Genomic DNA, 22,146 nt, shown 5'->3' with positions numbered 1-22,146 from the left:
AGAGTTTAGAATCCATGCTTGATCGACCCCTCAGCCTCCCCCTCCCCTCTGAGCGAGAGAGAGGCACACACACACTAGAGATGCGCTGATGGGCTATTATTATGACCGCCGCGCAGCGAAGCGGCGGTCATATAGGTTTAGTCAGATTTTTTTTTTTTTTTTTTTTTTTTTCTTTTTCGCATGCCCAAATTTCCGTCAATGAGTCCCGGGACACTGAAAGACCGGGGTACACGAAACTTGGTGGGCATGTAACCCCACATGGATAGCATGGAACCATCGTTTTTCGTTTTGATCTGTAGCCCCCCCGCTGGACTGGACCCCCCGAAAGGAGGGTAGGGCAGACACAGTTTTCTGTGAATATCTCGAAAACCGTAGGGTTTAGGAGGACCATTTTTTTTTTGTATGTTGATCTCAAGGGGCCATGTCAACCCATTCCATAACCACTCATTTCATGTATAGCGCCACCTAGTTAAACACAAAAAAGTAAAAATGAGGTGTTGTAATTGAAGGTATCTGTGACCTAACATAGTCAAAACTGCACGAAATTGGAAGTGTAGGATCATTATGACACCCTCTGTATGCACGCCAAGTTTCGTGGAATTCCGTTCATGGGGGGCCACACAATAAATTAATTTATGTTACTATACACCAACTGGCCTGTAGGTGGCCGGAGACAGTTTTCTGTGAATATCTCGAGAACTGTAGGGCCTAGGAGGTCCACCTTTTTTATGTATGTTGGTCTTAAGGGGGCATGTCAACCCATCCCATTACCACTTATTTCATGTATAGCGCCACCTAGTTAAAAATTAAAAAGCAAAAAATTAGGTGTTTTCATCTCAATATCTCTGGCTGACAAGGTCAAAACTGCACGAAATTAAAAGTGTAGGATCATTATGACACCCTCTGAATGCATGCCAAGTTTTGTGTACTTTCGTTCATGGGGGGCCTTACAATAAAATAATTTAGGTGTACATTTAGTGACGTACACCAACAAGGATTCCCGGGACACTGAAAGACCGGGGTACACAAAACTTGGTGGGCATGTACCCCCACATGGATAGCATGGAACCGTCATTTTTTGTTTTCATCTGCAGCCCCCCCGCTGGACTGGCCCCCCCGAAAGGAGGGTAGGGCAGACACAGTTCTCTGTGAATCTTTTATGGTATGTTGGTCTCAAGGGCCCACATCAACCTGGCTCATAATCACTCATTTGTGATTTGCCCCCCGGTAAAAAATGAAAATCAGTAGGATTAAAAGAAAGCCAAAATAAATATTCATCATCATCATCATGGCTGCATTTTCAGTATTGGCGAGAAGTAGTCGTTTGTCCACTAGATGGCGCATCGTTGCAGTGAGACGTAATTTTGTTGGAAGTTAAAAGTGGGTTGGAAAAAACAATGGACTCTTCATACAAGGACTGTAATTTACCGCAGCGAACATCTAATAAGGATGGGACGATGTTCACATGAAGTGTAATTCCCATTTCTTCTTGAAGCCGAAATAAATCTGAGGATGTTTATCGGACATGCTTGGTTTTTACTGCAGGTACGTTAATCTTGTAATATCAATAAGGACCTAGGTAATGTTACCGTTAGCGTTGGTTGAGTGATGGAGGCATTTGATTTATTGCATTTGTAGAAAACTATACATGCGGTTATACCAAGCAAATGTATAGCAGCACTGTTTGTATCTTTCGACTGTCATTTATTGCACGTGCTACAAAATCATTCTGTGCAATGGAAGATTTACAAATGTTACACCGGTCTGATACAGTTTTGCCTATACATGTGTGAGACTGAGACGCCTGTTTATTTTGTTTTAAGTGCGTGCAGGGTGTGAGAGGGGAATCGATGTGCTTTGATTACAGCTTGGTAGTTGTAGTCTGTGAAATTAAAAAGCACGTGTGTGTGAAGTATCCAAACAATGACACCTTCATTTAATTATGGCTGCTTTAGCAAAACACCTTAAGCTACTGTGTAGTGGGTCCCATTTAGAAGTGGCTACTTCATTCGCGCTTTCCTTGACTCATGGAGCTGCGTGAATGTTATTACAACTTTTCGCCACGATATGACAGTTTAAGTCCGCTTGATACTGTAAGGCGTAAGCCATTGGTTTCCAAAGGAGATTTTATTTGTGTCGCCAGCATAGCCTATTGACAATTTATGTTGTAAATAGGCCTACCTTATAATCCTACCTGTAGCTTAGGGAAGCTTTCTATTAGGATCTAGTTTGTTAGTTACCGTTTTGTCATAACTCCCTGATGCATTTTTGCATTTAGAATAGCCAGAGCGTGTATATCTCAATCGGAAAATTAAACAATATCGGGTGCCTATGGACTATAGGCTGGGTGAACCCAGCCTGATCTGCCCGCTATTTATTTTTTGATTTCTTAAAAGATTGAGCTTGGTCTGATGAAAGCCAGACTAGCCATGGACCTCAGTTAAACAATGCAAGGGAACATGAATCAGCCTATATTTGCACTAACAATAACGGACAAAAGGTCTTCAACTTTGGCCCGTTAAAATGTGTATGAACAGTCTAGCGACGCATTTCATCAAGGCCCATTTGGACATGTCAGTTATTTGCACCACTGGTTAGATGTAAAACAGCATTTCGTTTCAGACTAGGCTACTGTTACTTAATTTGTGCATTAACAATAACGTTTCAGACTACTGTTACTTAATTTGTGCATTGACAATAAAGTATTACATGAACTAAAGATGACTAAAATCTTATGTAGAAGAAGAAACATTCACAAAAAATCCATCCATCCAAAAATGACCTTTGTTTTTGATAGCTGTTGAAAACGGCATGGAACTGACAGAGATGTTTTTGTTTAAAAATACATAATAAATAAATAAATAAATAACATTATGCTGATACCTTTTGCTTTTCCCAAATACAATGTAGCCTACAGGTGTAAGTGACCTTTCATCAATCCAGTTGCAATGGATGAACTGTGATGAACTGCCCTACTTGTGATTGTTTAGAGATTTTAAAGGTTTTATAACAATTCTACATCTTCTTTGGCTATTCTACAATCTATTCACCTTTTCAGCACCAGTAGGGTACTTTCTGTGCAGCCGCACACACACACTCAGGCATGCCAAACAAGCATACACAAAAGTTTCAAGAGTGGGGGATGGAGTAAAATATGGAGACAAATTGAAGTGTGATTTATTTTCGCGGAACGGATGTACAGGACTGAGCGGCGGTCATATTTTGTACCGCTATGCGGTACATCTAGTTTCATCCATAACTGCATAGCAAAACTTATCATCCATCAGCACCAAAGTTTTTTGACCAATTTTCAAAACAGCACCCACCCACCATCCGCTGGTTGTTTTAATGTATGGGTGATGCAGCGCTGCTGCGCTGCTGACGTGAGGCTAGAAAGCTCTTGCCTGTTCTAGAAAGACTGATCCAATGCAGCAAATATATTAAAAGGCTAAAGTCCTACATTGGCTATGTTGAAGCCTATCCCCAGAATATCAGCAGCAAACTCAGTCTCTGTCTCGCAAAACTGTCTCCAAATAAAACGCACATCGGCATGTTGCCTATTCTGCCAGCTTGTGCAAATATATCATCCAAAATGCTTGATTGCATTGCATTCTCCACATTTTTAGCTAAATGTTTATGTACTGTACCACATCAGCATTTTTGTTCAGTGAATCTTTTGTAAATTGCTTTACAATAGCGTCGGGCCCTGTCAGCAGACAGATGGATGGAAGTTTTGCTATGCAGTTATGGTTGAAATAATAGTCCATCAGTGCATCTCTAGTGTGTGTGTGCCTCTCTCTCGCTCAGAGGGGAGGGGGAGGCTGAGGGGTCGATCAAGCATGATTCTAAACTCTGTGGTGGATAGCATCTACAATTAGGCGCATTTAACGTGCACAGAGTGCCACCCAAAGTGCTCCACATATAGGCTAAGACATTGTCATTGACACATACAAAATCATAGACTAACAAAGACAATAGTGGACGGAGCGGCGTAGTCACCAGCGTACCCGTGACACCAAGACATAGAACTACATTTAAGAAATAACAAACGCAAAAGATGCCGGACGGAGCGGCGTAGTCGCCAGCGTACCCGTGACACCAAGACATACAAGACAAACAACAAACAAATTAATAAATAAAATAAATACAAATTAAAAATAAAATTAGTCCAATTTCCAACCGGCTGAAAATGTCCAAGGGCAATGATGACTCGCGTGAAACTGCGCACAGCTGTGTCTCCACAACCGATGCATGCAACGCCAACAAAGTTCTTTACACTCACTGGCAGTCTGGAAGCATAACAGTCCGAAGTCATTGGCGATCTTGTAGATCAGCAACTCGGTGGACGTTTAACAGCGACCGTTTGTTGGTCCGTAATGCAGAGTTCTTCAACGTTAACGTTAACGTAGTCTGCTCAATCCAGACTCCAGGCAGTTGGCATGGCAGCTCACTGGTCAGAAACAGCTCGGCGGCCTCAGCAGATCTTTCTCAGAGTAGCTCCAGCTGTTGTCCCGAGAAATCCCCTCGACCAGACAGTGAAGTGCAGCACCGGCTCACAGATGGATGGGAAGGATGTAAGAGGCCCAGGGCAAAAGCTAGCCATAGCAAGCTCCCAATGGACAGACGTTAACAACATCATTGTAGTTCTCTTGTTTATTCGCTTGGAAAATCGCCACACTTCATGTTGTTTGACCATAGACATTTTAATGAACTACTCGTGTAACTGTATTTAAGTCGGGAAAACGTGGATGTTTTTGATTACTTCTACGTCTGGCTACGTCTGAGCCCGCTAGCATAGCAACATGCTAACACATTCGCGCCGCGCACCAGAGCGTTTGAGTGCACGTACCGACACGGGAGAGGTATGACTCAACTCGTGAAAGTTAAGGTAAGAACATATATTACTACTGACATTGGGTGGCGTGTTCCTTTAACATCATGCTCTGTTTACATTAGAGTTGCGTTGGTTATTGCGTGTAGGCAGGGCGCAACGGGTGGGTGGGTGGGGGGGGGGGGGGGGGTCATGAGCACTGACAGGGGGGTTACCTCACCTCACTTTTATTAGTTTTTTTTATTTGAATTATAATATATAGTATATAGTTTTATTTAAATATAAATATATAGTATAGTAAATATACATTATAATATAATAAAAAAAAATATAGATCATCCTTCAAGCCTTTTGGATAACTGAAACAATATGATCATGGGGGGAAATAGTGTGAGAACCAGGCAGCGTTTAATAAACTAGCACACAGCGTTTAATAGAATAGCATTACAAGTAAATAGGCTCACCACTAACAGGCCTAGGCTACAGCTGAGTGCAAAATCTCATCATCACTGTGTCTTTCCATTCATTTCGAAATGTTCTTGTAAGATACTGCTCAAAAGCAAATTGCACATACTGATAATATTGCATGTAACTGATAACATTGCATGTAGGCTATGTGATCGCTCAAAATGTTTTTTTCATGTAGCCTACAGAACGAATTCTAACACATTTACGAAGTGGCTAGGTATGCACCAAATGTGATGAAAAGTTTAAAGGGACACCAGGCAACTTTTTCGTGTTAATTAATCATCTTTGTAAGTCGGTATGGTTAAATGACTCATTACGGGGCGAATGAAGGCTCTCTCGCCTGCCCCTACTGCCTGTAGGAAGAATATCCCACTTGCAAGTTCGGTGTATCCTACCCGCCGACCGAAGCAGGATCAGTTTACAGCATAGAGGCAGGCTAACGAAACGCTAGAGATTGTTACAAACGTGTGTATAATGGCAGAGCCGGCGAAGAAGCAGCGAAAACCCTTGACGGAAGATGCAAAGGCCTGGCTTTTAGTATTTTGTGCTGCTCTGACAGTCCACTTTTATTGACTGTTAGTCTACTGTTTTTGAGTTTGGAGATGGCTACTGTTTTGCAACGACAGGCTGTGAATGCCGACTCCACAACTGTCACATTTCCCAGCCAGGTCCATGGTAGGCTTTTTGTCACTGCATCCAAAAATGTCTCCCTCTGGATAAAGCAGGTTAAGATCCGAGCTGTGTTGTGCTCACTAAAGGGCGATTCCATCAGTCAGTCATGGGTGTGTTTTGTGCATTACATCCTTTCAACCAATGAGAGTGACATCTGTCATTCCCTTTAATAGCAAGCAGAGCAACTGTAGTGCATCAGTATGCATCTTCAGTGCAACTTCAGTGCATCAGTATTTTGCCAGTCAGTGGCGCATTTGAAGGAATCTGCTTGCATGAGAGACCGTGTATAGAACACAGGGATTCCACTAAACCTGTTTGTGACAACATGCAGTCTGCACTCGCCTATTATTTGAACTCAAAGGCAAAGTGAAACTATCATCACCGTGGTCTCATAGGCAATGCAAAACAGTTCTTCAGTTATTTACTTTCACTTTTGATTGACATGGGGTTACAATCGAAAACATAGCCAGAAAAAGCAACAATTACCCCAATAATGTTTGAATGACTGAATTAAAATTCTAAGGCTATTTGTCCTACAGAGATGTTGTTTGGGGCTGATTGCATCTTGTGACAGTGCGTCTTCAGCTGTGCTTTACATGTGCCTTTCGCTATAGCCTAGACCAGGTTTTTCTAGTGGCGTAATGATTTTTAGAGGGTGTAAGATAGCGGTGTGCATCGTGTCAAGTCTTGCTTGAGGTGTAAAATCCAAGTTGCTAACTGTATTTCTAAAGGTGTGATGTGCCTAGTTTTTAGGGATTTGCTCATTTCAAGCGATTCCTCTCAGGCTTCCCATTCATCACTTTACAAGCTAGGTTGATTGGGAACCCATCTACAGGCGGACTCAGACGTTATCAGGTTTCAAGAACTTAATACGAACTATGAGGCTGAACTTGGGACAAGATTTAAAATGTGGTGGAGTTAAAGTAACACCAAAGAGTTTTTTTGTACCTTAAAATAATGTTTCCAAAATCGTCTCAGTGGTTCATCAACTCGTAACAGGGTGAACGGCACTTCTGCATTCGCTACGCGGCCCTCTATCGGCTATTTCCCTCACGGGATCAAAACATATAGGGAGGGAAAGTAATCTCATCGCCATCTAGTGGTTGCGTTCCTAGAGTTTAGCGGAGTGGATGGGATTTTTTTTTTAGAAAAAATATATCTCGGTGCACAGTGGGATCTTAATTTAATGCCTTCCATATGTTAGGCACTGGGGTCACCTCTATTGCTTCAAGTGGTCATACCTTATTTTTAGGATCAGTTGAATTGTTTTGAGTTTTTGTCGTAACACGGTGATGAGGAACTACAGCTGCATGTGACCTCACATGTTTGGGCGCTTAATCTCTAACTGATCAATACGCAATTTGCTTAACTGGCTTAACATATTTTTGTAATAACGGAACGTGATGTAAACCGCGTGGTGATAACCTTTATGTCAGGATAACTGGTGTTGTGCTTCTACTCACATGAAGAGCTAGCTGTAAGTGTTAAGTGTCAATGCTAACCAGGCTAATAAACAAACCATGCTACCGTGAGTAACGTTGAAGGGTAATGTCACGTGACTTCTTTTGTAGTTCGTTTATGAAACAAAAGGAGCAATTTCGATTTTCTTAAATAAGGCAAAATAGGTATGACATTTTCACAGTTAGAATATTATTATCGTATAGACACTGAAAAATATTTTTGGTGGATAACATCGCTGATTTGGCTTCACAATATTTTTTTTGAAATAGGTCTATGGGACTTAACATTGAAGCTGCTCTTCGATAGGAACGCAACCACTTGGGGCGCTGGTTTTCACTTTCCCTCCCCATAACAACACTAGTTTGCCAGATCGGGTAGCGGATCTGTAGTTTGATGGAATGAGACGTAAGAAATTAAAATGACTTGCATCTGATGTCACAATACATCGTACTTTAATAAAATCATGCAACATATTCTACCTTGTCTGTGGACATCGTTATTTGCAAATAAAAGTGTGTGTGCGACAGAGGAAACGTTCTTTGGTGTTGCTTTAAGTTTCGATTCTACCTTAAATATTGCAATTTTCTACCGCCAAGGGGCAGTGTTGACTGCATTTCCGAGATGACACAGGCATTTGCCAGCAAAGCAGTAGCAGACGAACAGGCACTCTTCACAGACTTATAACAATCTCTATATATTTTTTTCCTGGTGATTCCATTGTCAAATATTTTGAAAGATTTCAGATTATGAAGCTTTTCAGCACTGAAATGAGTCCCTATTGTTCAAAACTAATTTGGTGCGAGAAATTCCACCACATATGGATACTATAGACTCCCCTCTTTCATATAGGCCTAACACCACCCATGAGCAATTCCATTGGAGAAAATTGGCATTTAATTCAATTTTAAAGTCATTATTGACTTAATCTGGCACTACATTCAGTACTGAAGTTGGTCCATATCGCTATGGGCATACAGAACATAAATATATTGAAATATATTTTAAGTGTCAAAAATATATTTTTGAGGCCAATTTCGAATATTTACATATATTTCAAAATATATGTAAGTCATGAAAATACATTTAAAATATATTTTTTGTGTATTGGAACGTATGGATTTTTGTATGCCCATACAGGCCCATACACAACAAATTCGTTTTGAGCGATAAGGACCAATTTCAGTGCTGAATATAGTGTCAAGAAAAATCAATGACTTTAAAATCAAAATAAATTCCCATTTTCTCCAATGGAATTGCCCATGGGGGTCATATGAAAGAGGGGAGTCTCTAGTATCCATATGTGGGGAAATTTCTCGCACCAAATTAGTTTTGAGCAATAGGGACCAATTTTAGTGCTGAAATGCTTAATAATCAGTGTTGTGTGTTACAGTAACATAACAACTTTTTTCAGGTAAAAAGTAGTGTAACGCGCTACTACTGAAAATTTGGTAACAAAACGTAGTTCCTTTTTCAATTCGGCGCAACATTACTTTTCCCAGGGACAGATTTGACAGTGACACTGCCTTCTCTACTGCGCGCTTGCGCAAGTCACAAACTCCACACGGTATGTGACAGAGGCTGATGGCATGAAGAGCAGTCATGGAAAGCGAGAAGCAGCCAACGGAGGAATGTGAGTGTAAGGCTATAAAATAAGCCCTTATGTATTTTGTGTTCACCTATATGCCCATAAGATGTATTGAGGCTATATGTTATTTGATATTGTTAATAGGGCTTCAGTGGCGGTGTTGAAGCCTAATAGCCCAATGTTTTCTTGTCAAGTACTCTGTTTATATTTATAATAAAGAGCACAAAAGAAATACCTGTTATGTCCTCCATAGTACTTTATGTAGGCCTACACATTTAGGAACAGAAATTGGGTTCTGCCCAAAGTCGAGCAACATAAAAGTAACGAGTAGCCTAACGTAAAAAGTTACTTTCCATAGAAGGCAACTAAGTAAAGTTGTTAAAGCTAACAGATTACTTTTTAAAGAAGTAACGAGTAATGGGCAAACACTACATTTTAAAGGTAACTTACCCAACACTGTTGATAATCTACAATATAGCCTATGGACTTTTGATTTGAAAGTTAAGTTTGAAGTTAATAATGACTTTAAAATTGAATTAAATGCCCTTCCACCCCCAACAAGTGCAATAGGCTATCTACAGATGTATTTAATATAAGACATAATCTATCAAAAGATTCGACAATGTAGAATAAAAATATAGAGGCTTAGTAGGCTATAGCCTAAGTCTAGGTGAAGAGTGCCTGTTTGTACCATAGACTGTATATAACAGTCTATGGTTTGTAGGCTACTGCTTGTATGCCTGTGTCATCTCGGAAATGCGATCAACGCTGCCCCCTGCCGGTAAGAAATTGCAATATTTAAGGTGGAATCGAAACTTCAGCCTCGTATATGCTATTATAAATTCGAGTTAGAATTTTGTCGCTGTGGGAGAATTTCATTGGGAGAATTCACATTAGCAAGCCATTCTTTAAAAAGAAAAACATTTTTTTACACCGTAGGAATCACTACAACATATATTCATACCAACACGATCAAATTCGTGACTACAAAGTTTTATTTTAGCATGGGTTTCCTCCGTAAAAGAGATCTGTATGTAACTTCACAGCATGCGGTTAAAATCCTTAAATTCACGGACGTATTTTGACTTTATTTTTCATGCAAAAAACGTCACTCTTAACAGCCGCCAGTCTAAAGACTTGAAATATCCACTGGAATTTTGTTTCTTTATATTATACCTGCCAGGGAATCCGTGTTATGTGGTAAGCTGCTGCCTAGCAGGTAAAGCACGTTTAAATGGCTATAGCCTACATTTAAAACAATTTATTAGCTAGAAATGATGCCACATGTCTACATTCAATGCTATTTAAGCCACTTCGAAAGTTTGTTTAGACCAAAGATTCTAGAGCGCTCCGCTCTAGAATCTTTGGTTTAGACCCAGTGATTCTGCCGTCATGGAAACGCTATGTCACACTTCGGGACTCTATTCACCTGTCAGTTAGATAGGCTACAACTGGCGCGTTCATGTCTGCTAGCCTACTTCTGTAGCCTAGAATTGTTCAGAAAAACAGTGAAGCAAGACGTCTTAACTTGTCGTTAACTTGCTGCTCAATGATTGAATCTTCATAACTAACCAACTAAAAATGTAGCCTACGGTCTACATCAGCCTACTTGTAGGCTACATGTCCAACTCACGGTAGACCTACATTGATGCACCAATCATTGCTCAAGTTTTCGCCGCTGCGCAGTTAATCGTCTGTCCTCTGATCACACCTGTCAAATAGCCTATGCTCCTCTTTAGTCCGGATTCTTTAAAGTGATCTTCGCTTGGTTCACTAAACCAATGTATGAACAAAGACTCCTGCACTGGCTTAAGTGTTAAAGGTAAGAGATTTATAAACATTATCAGACATACAACGAAAAGCTATTGGGACTGCTCCATAGCAATGATGACACGAGACGTAACTTTAGATGTAGGCTATGTTGTAATTGTAGCCTCATGCCTTTCCATACCAACTGAAACTGTGTTGTAGGACTACACTCCTTGTTATATTTTTTGTTCCCATACAAAACTATAAACAACTTGAACTGTCTTGAATCTGAATAGGCTCAAGCTGAAGTAAATTTTACAACACCTTATTATAGGTTAGCCTACAGTATGTCAGGCCTAAATGATGTCTCATGATCCGTTTCCACAATGCAGAGTTGCAGAGTGCATGTCATTCATGCTCATCATTCTATGTGATTTCCATAATCCCCCCCCCCCCCCCCATGATGAACTCTGGTAGATGGAACATGTTTCCCCAGGTTTGGGGTAGGCCTTCATCATTGGGTCCTCATTTCATTTTTTTAATCGGTGACTTTCTATGTTCACTCTGTAGAAAATGCCTTGGCTTGTTTTCCCAGGTAAAGCAAGTAATGCTAACTTGTGAATGAAATTACAAAAATAGTTTTGTTTTAGATTTTTTTAGACTAAAACATTTCATAAATGAAAACTAAAATCAGGATTGGGTTAGGCTACTTGTCTGTAATAGGCCTATTGTTTTCGTGAATTTGATGCCATGCGGAAATTAAATTTAAGGTCCAGAGGAAATGCACTTGTTTTGGCCAATTTATTTCATTTTATTTATTTAACATTTTTTAACAAAACATGTTATTTGGGTCCTCTGTATGTTTTAAGATGTGTGCATTACAGTAGATATTTCACTTTACACATTTCTATTACCTCGAAAAACATTCAACACTCACTTGTAAAGCTTTGTGTGAATGCCTGGCTTGCTTTATGAATGTAATCAAGATATCCCTTGTGGCCCCGTTCAAGTCCAGAACAGTCTCAGATGACAAAATGCTTTATTCCAGTAGGGGGCTGTCCTGCACTAAAGTGATGAAATTGGCATAAGCAATCCTTTAGAAATATTTTCTGTGGCACAAAGTATGAAAGGGGTCATTTTGGCCTCAGGGTATCTTGGCTTGAGGACTATTTTAAACTACCAGTTCCTGATGAACTTTACACAGTGTTTAGGTACTACAGTCATGGAAACTGACTTTTGAGAAGAAGTTCTGTAGGCATTATACACTGAAATGTTTATGTTAATTAGTTTGCCCTTATTGATGTAAATGGGATAGCCTAAAATAAGAGAAACTTTAATAATACAAGGCAGTACAATTCAGCACCATAGGCTAGGCCTACATCCTCCTAATAATTTTACTGTTGATGTCACTCTGAAACAGCAAAAAATGTACCTGAGAAACTGCAACTAAGTGGCATTACCAAAAACATAACAATGTTAATGGTAGAACATGATGAAGAAAGGAAGCTATTGATTATCATGAGTGATCCTGAGAAAAGCTCTTGTTCTTTGTAAGGATGCAATATTGAGACCTATCACATACAACACACTGTGGCCAGAGCAAAGTCAGACGCACAAAGTGGGAAGAGTCAGGTCGAAGTTCATTCATAAAAGATAGATAGATAGATAGATCAGAATGTAACACTGGTTGCATGTGATTGGTTTATTCAATTTCACTTCACCGAACACGTCTCGCCCATTTCAGAGTCCCCAGGTTGACATGGCTTCCCTCTACCTATATCGCTGCCAAACTCGGGCCCATAGTCGTAGGTATTTGTGTAGTTTGAGATGCACAGGTTTAGTTTGCTTGTTTTGTTTAGTTTAGTTAAAGACATGTTTGTATTCAATCTTCGGAAATCTATCATTGTTTAATTCAAGAAAGAAGTATTAAAGTAAAAAAATCCACTTATCATCAGTTCACATAAGGTTGTTTGTACAAATGCTAGTCAGTTTCATTGCTTACCTGATTGCTATGACCACATGCTCACTTGAATTGCTTTGTAGGTAATGAATGTTTTAAGCACTCTGTTGTATAACCCATGCTTAGGTCATTTTATAGCAGATTTAAATAGCAAACTATGCTTTACTGACAAATCTTGTCATCTGATGACCTCAAATTATATGCACCTGTGCCAAATTAAGCAACCACAAGCATCATTGTAATAATACTGTATATATGGGCAGACCCAGGCAATGCAGCGTAAACTTCTCAGTGTGGTCATTTCTCAATGTCATTTCCCCAAAGTCAACACACACTGCCTGTCCATCACTACTCTTGGACTGTAAAGGCAGTAATCCAATGGTAAAGCATCCTGACACTCAGACTAGAAACATTACCCCATCGTGTGTGTCCAGTAAGGTAAGCCTACTCTGGAACATCCCATCTCCCCCACAGCACACTGATCACACTGCATTCCTTTTAGTGCCTATGATAAACCATAGCATTCTCAAATTACTCTTATCTCTATAATGCTCTCTGTTTAGGGATGTTCATGAACTATTTTACTGTTAACCAACAATCAGAATTTTAACCGATTGATATTGGTTAAAGGGTTAAAACATTGTTTAAAGTGTACAAACTTTAGTAGATATACTATAGTTTAAATTAAAGTATGTGCTGTCAGGACACAACAGCAGCTGTTATTTTGACAGTCATGTTATGTGTGCTTCCAATACAATCTGCTAGAGAAGAATTAACCAGTCATACTTCAAGTCTCCAATCACATTGATAACAAAGATAGAAGTTTTAAGAACAAATTTTGTATATAGGTATTGCATTTGAAGCATACTGTATTGGCTGTATTATTACCTATTTGGGCTATGAGACGATAAATGCACTATTTGAATATATAGTTATGAGGACAATCCACAATCTTAACCACAATAGTTCAATCCAGCATTGCACATTGCAATATTCAGGGATGCAAACAGCTTTATTTTTGGCGACTGTGTTTTTTTGGTTGACAAGTCAGCAGTCTTTCCCATGATTGTGGTTATGTCTACAAAACCAAACTAAGATTAAAAGATCAGAATACCAACATTTCTGTATTATAACATCTTTATTCTAATGTTTTCAGAAACTGATTTTTGGTTTTCATGAGCTGTCGGTTGAGTTCTCTTTTTCCACCACACGTGTTTGCCCTCTGAATATTCATAGTTTTGTCATCTGTACCCATTTTGGCTGGTCATTTTTTAACCAAGCATAACAGCTAGGCTACACTGGGCCGCAACTAAAGCATTCCTTTAGTGGAGTGTAAAAATAGTTTTAGAAAAGTAGTCTAATTGTAATGCAAAAAAATGTATCCATTCAAAAAACAGTTGTCTTCAAGCTCATCTACTGTAGGTGTTCTTTCAGAAAGCTATGAGCCTCTTCACTTTCTTCAGTTTTGTTGAGGTATTAACCATTCAGCGGATAGAGCATCATCTCTAATTACCGGTCTAGTGCCTCCTGTTTCCAGGTTGCAGTACAGTGTAGCTTTGCCTATCCTAATGCAAAGACAATTTTCATGTGTAAACTCTCGTTCCATCTGTTTAATTTGAACAACATCGCTATGATATCTGCACAAAATGTTATGTATTATATAACATAATACATTAACATAACATCTATGCAACAGGGTCCTGTTCATCCTGCTGATATCCCAGGACATTGCCACTCTGACTCTTCATCGCAAGTAATCTCTCCACATTTTGTATTGCATTGTCTGATGTTACATCCCACTCATTCAGAGTGAGAGGGCAGCGAACATCACATTTGACAGTTATTGAGTGATTAAATGGAGTAGGGTGAACATGACATATAGACAAACAAGGATGCATACTATTTTGCACATGTTGTTTCGCTCATTGAAATTGGTTGTCAAATTACCTCCAGCTTCGTAGGCCTACCTACGGCCAAATCACAGCCACGGCAACATCCATGCCAATGCTACCAAGTTCACTCTTTGCGCCATATTGTTTAGTTAACCAGTATGACGAACCCAATATGCTGTGTTTAGGGTGTTTTTGTTTTTAGTACAAGAGATTTATACAGGTCGGACTGTGTATATTTAAGCAATAAACCCAGGAGAGGCTGTAGGTTACACTGATTTTAGAACAGCTAAGGGGCGTTAGTAGGCACCACGCGCAAGTTGTTCTAAAATCAGTGTAACCTACCGACTCGATAGACTTATTACTTTTCTACATACTGTATATCTGACAAGATTTAATAAAATAAAGGCACAGCAATGAGAAATGTGACCATTTATTCATAGATAATCATTCTTCTGCCAAGAAATATATTTAATTTATCAGAAGGGTTGCCAAGCAACGTTGAGACGCAGCAACTCTAACTTTTATATCAATTTGTGGTGGTGCAGTAAGGCGGGGATCACATCAGCTAGGCAAGCGGCAGATTTCGTATTGTTCTCTGTGGTTCGGCAGAACTTGGTTCAACTTTCAAACTGTAACGCGGGAGTATTCGATTGTCAGTTAAGGCAAACCGTTTGTGTTACCATAGGAACGAGATTGAATTTATTATGGTCTGAGTGTTGCGTTACACTTGCAGCTGCCGCTTGCCTCTGGCTATGAGATCCCAGCCTAATATAGAACTAAATGCGGTCAAGGTTTAGGGTTAGGGCCTGTGTCCACCAATCACGTTTTTTGCAGTGACAGCGCCCTCAACCTCATTTTCAGAGCGCTGTCACTCCCCGATTTGAGTCGCGTATGCTCAGATTGATAGGTTTTACGGCATAACGCCAAGGGATCCGACTGAAATCCATGAAATGATACACTTTTCTGTTTCAAAAACGTTTTAGCTATCTAAGATTGTTTGATTGCTAACTTTAGCAAATGCGACAGCCTTTGTTGTGCTTGATTGCTTACTTGTAATTGCTTACTTGCCAGGAGTGAAGAAACTTTGTTATGTAGGTCCATTTTTATTGACATTACAGAAGTCTCTCGCTAGCAGGCTACTTCAGCCTCTAATCTAGAATTGACATTAGAGATCATGCCGTGCAAATGTGATGCCTTACGCTAAATAATACATTACTGCTATGTAGGCTAATGTCATTATTTTGTGGCTAACAACACTGGTTTTCGCAAAGTAGCAAAGTGACACATGCGCAACTCACATCCAGTAGCGACCAGTGATGCCAGTAACGCGTTAGTCTATTTTGACCACTTTTTTCGGTAACGAGTAATCTAACGCGCTACTATTTACAAACCAGTAATCAGATTAAAGTTACTTATCTAAGTCACTGTGCGTTACTATTTTTGTCATTTTCCTTAGTAAAAAGATATATTCTTTGCTTTCTTCTTGTCTCAGGGATTAACGTCATGTAGGCTATGCTCACGTTTTCAGCATGAGGACAACTCACATGTAAAACCACGCAGCAATACAAACGTAAACAATGGAGGGAGGAGAGATGCACATTTTATCTATACAGTCATTATTTTGAGTTTGTGTCAGCTAAACATGACAACATTAAGGTACATTGTACATTCTGTGCTGGCGACAAAGTGCTGTCTAGCTAGAGATCCCAAGTCTCCTGAAGTTTTGGGAGACTCCCACATATTGATATCCTGACGCCCGCAAATTACATAAAATCTCCTGGAACCTAGAGCGAACAAGAGCACGCAAGACCGGACTTCAAATCGCTTGTGCATCTGAGTTTAACGCGCACACAACGGAGAGGGAGAGAGAGAGGAGTGGTGTGTGTGTGCCTGCAAGCGCATCCAAGACAGAGAGCATGGTCTGTTTTGCTAAATCAACCAATCAGTTTTCAGTGTAGGTGGGCTTAGCTTATATATCTCTTTTCTCCCGAACTTAATCAGTTCAATTAGTGTATCTAGGAACAGGAGTGTCATGGCAGTCAGTGCCCCTCAAAAAGGAACATTTAAGACCCATTTCACATCAGACTACAAAAAGTGTACCCAATTGTCTCAAGAGTAAAACATAATGATAGTCTTGCACACTGCACTGTTTGTAACAGTGACTTTAGCATTGCTCACGGCGGGTTAAATGATTGCAAAAGACTTGTTGAGGTGAGTTTAACAAGTGTAATTTCATTTGCATATTACTCAGGCCTATACTAGATGGCTAGTTGCCAAGGCTACATGAAAAGGCTAAACTACCAAAACCTACTTATTTTACTATCACAATTTCTATCAATAGGCCTTCCTTATTTGGTGTACTGACTAGACATTATTGAACAAACATCTGAATTTCAGTATCTAAGTAGGTTAGGTTGGAATGTCTGCTATACATTGTTGGCATTACTGTTAAAATGCACTTCCAGTATAGTGAGTATTGGCAAAACCGGTTATCATTTTTATGTTGAGGCGGTGGGGGTGTTGTCGGCAGCTGCTGAAAGTAACTAATAAAGTAACTTGTAATCTAACTTAGTTACTTTTAAAATCAAGTAATCAGTAAAGTAAGTAATCAGTAATCAGATTACTTTTTCAAGGTAACTGTGGCAACACTGGTAGCGACTCACATCGGGGAATGACAGCGCTTCGATCAAGTGTTCATTGTTGCTATGTTACCAAAACCGTCTTTTTGGAACATTGCCTAATGCTAACTACCGTAACTAGCTAACTGAAATGCAGGGCTTTCAAGTGTCATGCATTGAGCGTGACAGTCACTCATTTCAGTCTTTTGTCATGCTCTCCCGCCACACATTGTATTTCTCACGCAGAAAAACTATTTATAATATATTTAATATGCCGCAGCGCCCAACATGTCTCTGGCCGCACTACTCTCACTATGGAACCGGCAGGAATCAAGCGTGTCTCCCCTGGAGTTGAGCCTGCCACTTATCAGCCAGTCAAAAATAACGAAAGGGGCTACACAATAGCCAATCAGATAATAGCACTGTTGTATCTGGGTAAGATTTAACACAACAACCAATGAAAAACGCGTATCCTGGAATTGTTCCAGTGAATCTACCTACTTCCGAAAGTTTTGTTCATCTTTAGAGAAAACCACTGGAGCTTTGAGCATCAGTTTCAGTACAGAATAAGTCATCTTTTAATGTTTCAACAAATCCACAACTTGTTTGACACAAACAATGACAACATGACTGCTGCTAGAGAATGTTTCCCAGATAATTAGCATCAGTTGTTTATAAGTGTATCTGTAACTTAGTCAACAGTTTTACAGCCTATTCACTGTCAACACTTGCTCAGAACAAGTAGCCTAGTCTAGGTTATTTAGCACTAAATAAAGTAAAGTGTATTGCATATTGTTATAGGTCACTTTTAAAATCATGTCATATTATATAATTATATCCTGGCCATGGATGCATTAATCATTGCATCTGTCTTTCAAAAATGTCTGAAGTCCACAAATCCTCTCATTCACCCTAAGAGGAAAGCCCCTTGGTTAGTGGATGCTCAGGTGGTGGAGAATAGGGTAGGCCCATTGTTGAATTTTCAGTGCCATGTGTCAAATCTTTTCCTCTGCAAATCTGAGCAATTATAAATTATACTTTTGCCCCATTTTGACTTAGAAGGGCATTGTTCGTACATACTTTAGCCGATAATCAAATGCCTGATTTCTTTGGTAAGCTGAGACACTGTAGTTACTGTATTTGGAAAACAATTAGAATAACTGTGTGATGTACTGACACAGAGTTACAGAGGTTAGAATATTCTTTTCTTTTTCTACCGGATAACAAGCATCTCTGAACTGACCACAATTCAGCCCTTTAGGTCTTGACTTGATAGGATTTGAGTCCTAGCATGAGGTCTTGTGAAGCTGTGTGCAAAAGTAGATCAATATAGAATGACAATATGAGTACTTTGGACCATTATTTGCCAAGGTATGCTTCATGCATTTTTGTAAAATGCCCTATGGAAACTCCCCATAATACTTTTGGTTATCCAAAATACATACTGATAATTAAATGCTTACGTCAAATGAAAGGTAACACTCAAATTAGGCCTCAAATGAAAGGTAACACTGAGGTTTCATGCTTGCATTTGGATTGTACTTCAGGGGTTCTGATATGGAATGACTACACTAAATATGGAATAATTACACCACAATCACAGAGAGTCACTGCTCAGCTAACCTAGAGTATCTCATGGTTGAGTGTAGACCTTTCTATCTGCCCAAAGAGTTTACATCAACAAGCAGCCTATATTCGACCGGATGCTAATACTAAACTTACCATGAAAGAACTTCTGCTATCAGTAAACGACAAACTCCGCTGCCCGAGGCAGCCTTCATTGTTGCGGGTGACTCAAATTTAAAAACTGTACTGCCCAAATTTCATCAAAATGCATCATACCCCACAAGAGGAGATAATATTTTAGACCATGTCTACACAAACATAGCTGATGCCTACAAAGCCGCTCCCTTCCCCCACCTAGGACACTCAGATCACCTCACATTGTTTCTACTGCCCAAGTATTCAGCACTCATCAAACGTGTGAAACCAACAGTAAGAACAGTCAAAGTGTGGCCAGAGGGACCTGACTCGGCACTTTTGAAAACACTGACTGGAGAGTGTTCGAAACTCAGGCCACCTATGACTTCCACACAGACAGTGATTCATATGCCTCCTCCGTTTTGGACTGTATCAACTCCAATATCAACAGTGTCACCACCTTCAAACGGATTATGACTTTCGAGACATCGCATTCAGATCTGGTGATGCTCAAGCCTATAGCTCATCAAGGGCTAATCTGAAAAGGGGCATCAAAAAGGCCAAGCACAACCACAAGCTAAAGATTGAGGATCATTTCAAGAACAACTCTGACCCCCAACGCATGTGGCAAGGCATCCAGGCCATCACAGATTAGAAAACTACTAACTCCACCCCCCCTGTCACCGACACCTCCCTGCCTGATGAGCTGAACCACTTCTATGGCCGCTTTGGTAGGGACAATAAGGAGGTGGCCATTAAGGCTGTGGTCTCTGCAGATCACCAGCCCCTCACACTCTCCACCACCAATGTGTGTGCGGCACTGAGCACGACTAATGTACGTAAGGCTGCTGGTATCCCCGGACACGTACTCGGGGCCTGTGCAGTGCAGCTGCAGACTGAGGTTTGGACTGACATATTTAACCTGTCACTAGTCCCGGCAGCTGTCCCCGCGTGCTTTAAAACCACCTCCATCGTGCCGGTGCCAAAACACTCCACTGCAACAAGCCTTAATGACTTCCATTTAGTTGCACTCCCCCCATCATTATGAAGTGCTTTGAGAGGCTGGTCCTGGCCCACCTCAAGACCTGCTTACCACCCTCACTGGACCCCTTCCAATTCGCCTAACGTCAGAACAGGAGCACAAAGGATGCCATCTACGGCACTTCACTCTGCCCTGTCCCACCTTGACAATAGCAACACCTATGTGAGAATGCTGTTCACTGACTTTAGTTCAGCATTCAACACCATCATCCCCTCCAAATTGGTCACCAAACTCAGTGAACTGGGCATCAATACCTCTCTCTGTAACTTGATTCTGGACTTCCTAACCAACAGACCTCAGTCTATTAGGTTAGATAATCACACATCCTCAACCATCACCTTGAACACCGGAGTACCACAGGGATGTGTGCTGACCCCTCTCCTTTACTCCCTCTTCACCCATGAATGCACACCTGTACATGGCTCTAACATCATTGTCAAGTTTGCAGACGACACTACGGTGATTGGTCTCATCAGCAACAATGATGAGATGGCCTACAGGGAGGAGGTCCAGCACCTAACACCGTGGTGCACTGATAACAACCTGGCTCTCAACACCAAGAAGACCAAAGAGCTCATTGTGGACTTCAGGACTTCAGTCTAAAGCAGTGTTTCTCAAACTTTTTCAGACCAAGGACCACTTAACCAATAAAAAAAAACTCACGGACCACCTAGCTGAAATAAAAACCAGTAGACCTACTTCAGCAGTATATTACACAATAGGCCTACTCGCTGAACCACCTTGTTTATTGTCTTTGAACCTTGCTTATTGTGTCAGGATTCATATGATTTAAACTGGCGTAGCTTACATAGGCAGTGTTGCAGAACTGTTTGGATTTACATACAAGTTGGTTCAATATGGCAAACAACTCATCTATATTATATTTTACTACATCTGCTCGCGGACCACTTGGGATAGCTTTCGGACCACCAGTGGTCCCCGGACCACACTTTGAGAAACACTGGTCTAAAGCTAGCACACACACACCTATTCTCATCAACGGGACTGAGGTGGAGCATGTCACCAGCTCCAAGTGTCTGGGTGTCCACATCTCTGAAGACCTCTCTTGGACCCTCAACACCTCTACCCTGATCAAAAAGGCACACCAGCGTCTCTTCTTTCTGAGGAGACTAAAGAAGGTCCATCTGTCTCCTCAGATCGTGATCCTTCTACCGCTGCACCATCGAGAGCATCACTGTGTCACTTTTTTGTATGGCAACTGCTCTGCCCACGACCGGAAAGCACTGCAGAGGGTGGTGAAAACTGCCCAACACATCACCGGTTCCTCACTCCCCTCCATCGAAGCCATCCAGGGCAAGGCACGCAGCATCATCAAAGACTGTTCTCACCCCAACCACAGACTGTTCACCCCACTCCCCTCCGGGAGGCGTTACAGGTCTCTCCGCAGCCAAACCAGCAGGTTCAGAGGAAACTTCTTTCCTGCGGCTGTCACCCTACTGAACTCTAGCTCTGCATCCCGGTAACATCCAACAAACTAGCCCCCATCACCCCCGCCCCGCCTGATGCCTCCTTGCCTGTGCCTGTCGAGGTTTCTACAACCATGGCAACCTTGACAGGGACAACAAGGAGGCGGATATCCCCTAGCCCCCCGCCCCCAACACCTGCACTACCCTATACCACCCATAGTGTCTATTCATTTAAAAATGTACATACTGTAATTACACTTATATAGCCATATTCTTCTGCTCTTAGTTCTGCACATACACTTATTCTTAATACTATTATAATGGTACTGTTTCTGCATTACAATGGTACTGTTACCACAGTGCGCATAGCTGTATATACTGTACATATCTGTATATATGGTTCATACTAAATATACATATTTATTCAGTTTTTCTGTAACATATTCTGTAACACAATACACTGCATATATCTATATTGTTCTTACTACTACTATAATGGTACTGCCATTACATTGCACAATGCACATGTCTGTACATGTTGTTCATACATTGTTCATATTACATAGCTATGTTTATTCTGCTCTTATAAGGTAACTGCTAATACACTGCACATATTTATATTTAATTTATACTACTCTAAACCACCTTCTGCAAAACAACTGTATACTACTGTCTACACGGCACTATTTTTCTTGTCCTGCCTATGCACCACCTGTCTATACTATTTATATCACTTTTCT

At 40.6% G+C, this 22,146-nt stretch overlaps 1 protein-coding gene across 1 annotated transcript in view; it reads left to right on the top strand.

The window, feature by feature from the left end:
- Positions 1-10,492: 10,492 nt before the first annotated feature.
- The window catches only part of LOC121708556 (sodium/calcium exchanger 2-like), a 143,808-nt gene continuing 132,154 nt past the window's right edge, over positions 10,493-22,146 (top strand). The window contains exon 1 of the mRNA XM_042091290.1: positions 10,493-10,839. The gene's annotated coding sequence lies outside the window, so the exon portion shown is untranslated. The remainder of the gene's footprint in view (positions 10,840-22,146) is intronic.

The sequence above is a fragment of the Alosa sapidissima genome, chromosome 5 (assembly GCF_018492685.1).
Source record: "Alosa sapidissima isolate fAloSap1 chromosome 5, fAloSap1.pri, whole genome shotgun sequence".
Classification (NCBI taxonomy): domain Eukaryota; kingdom Metazoa; phylum Chordata; class Actinopteri; order Clupeiformes; family Clupeidae; genus Alosa; species Alosa sapidissima.
This window is presented reverse-complemented; position numbering and strand designations above follow the sequence as displayed.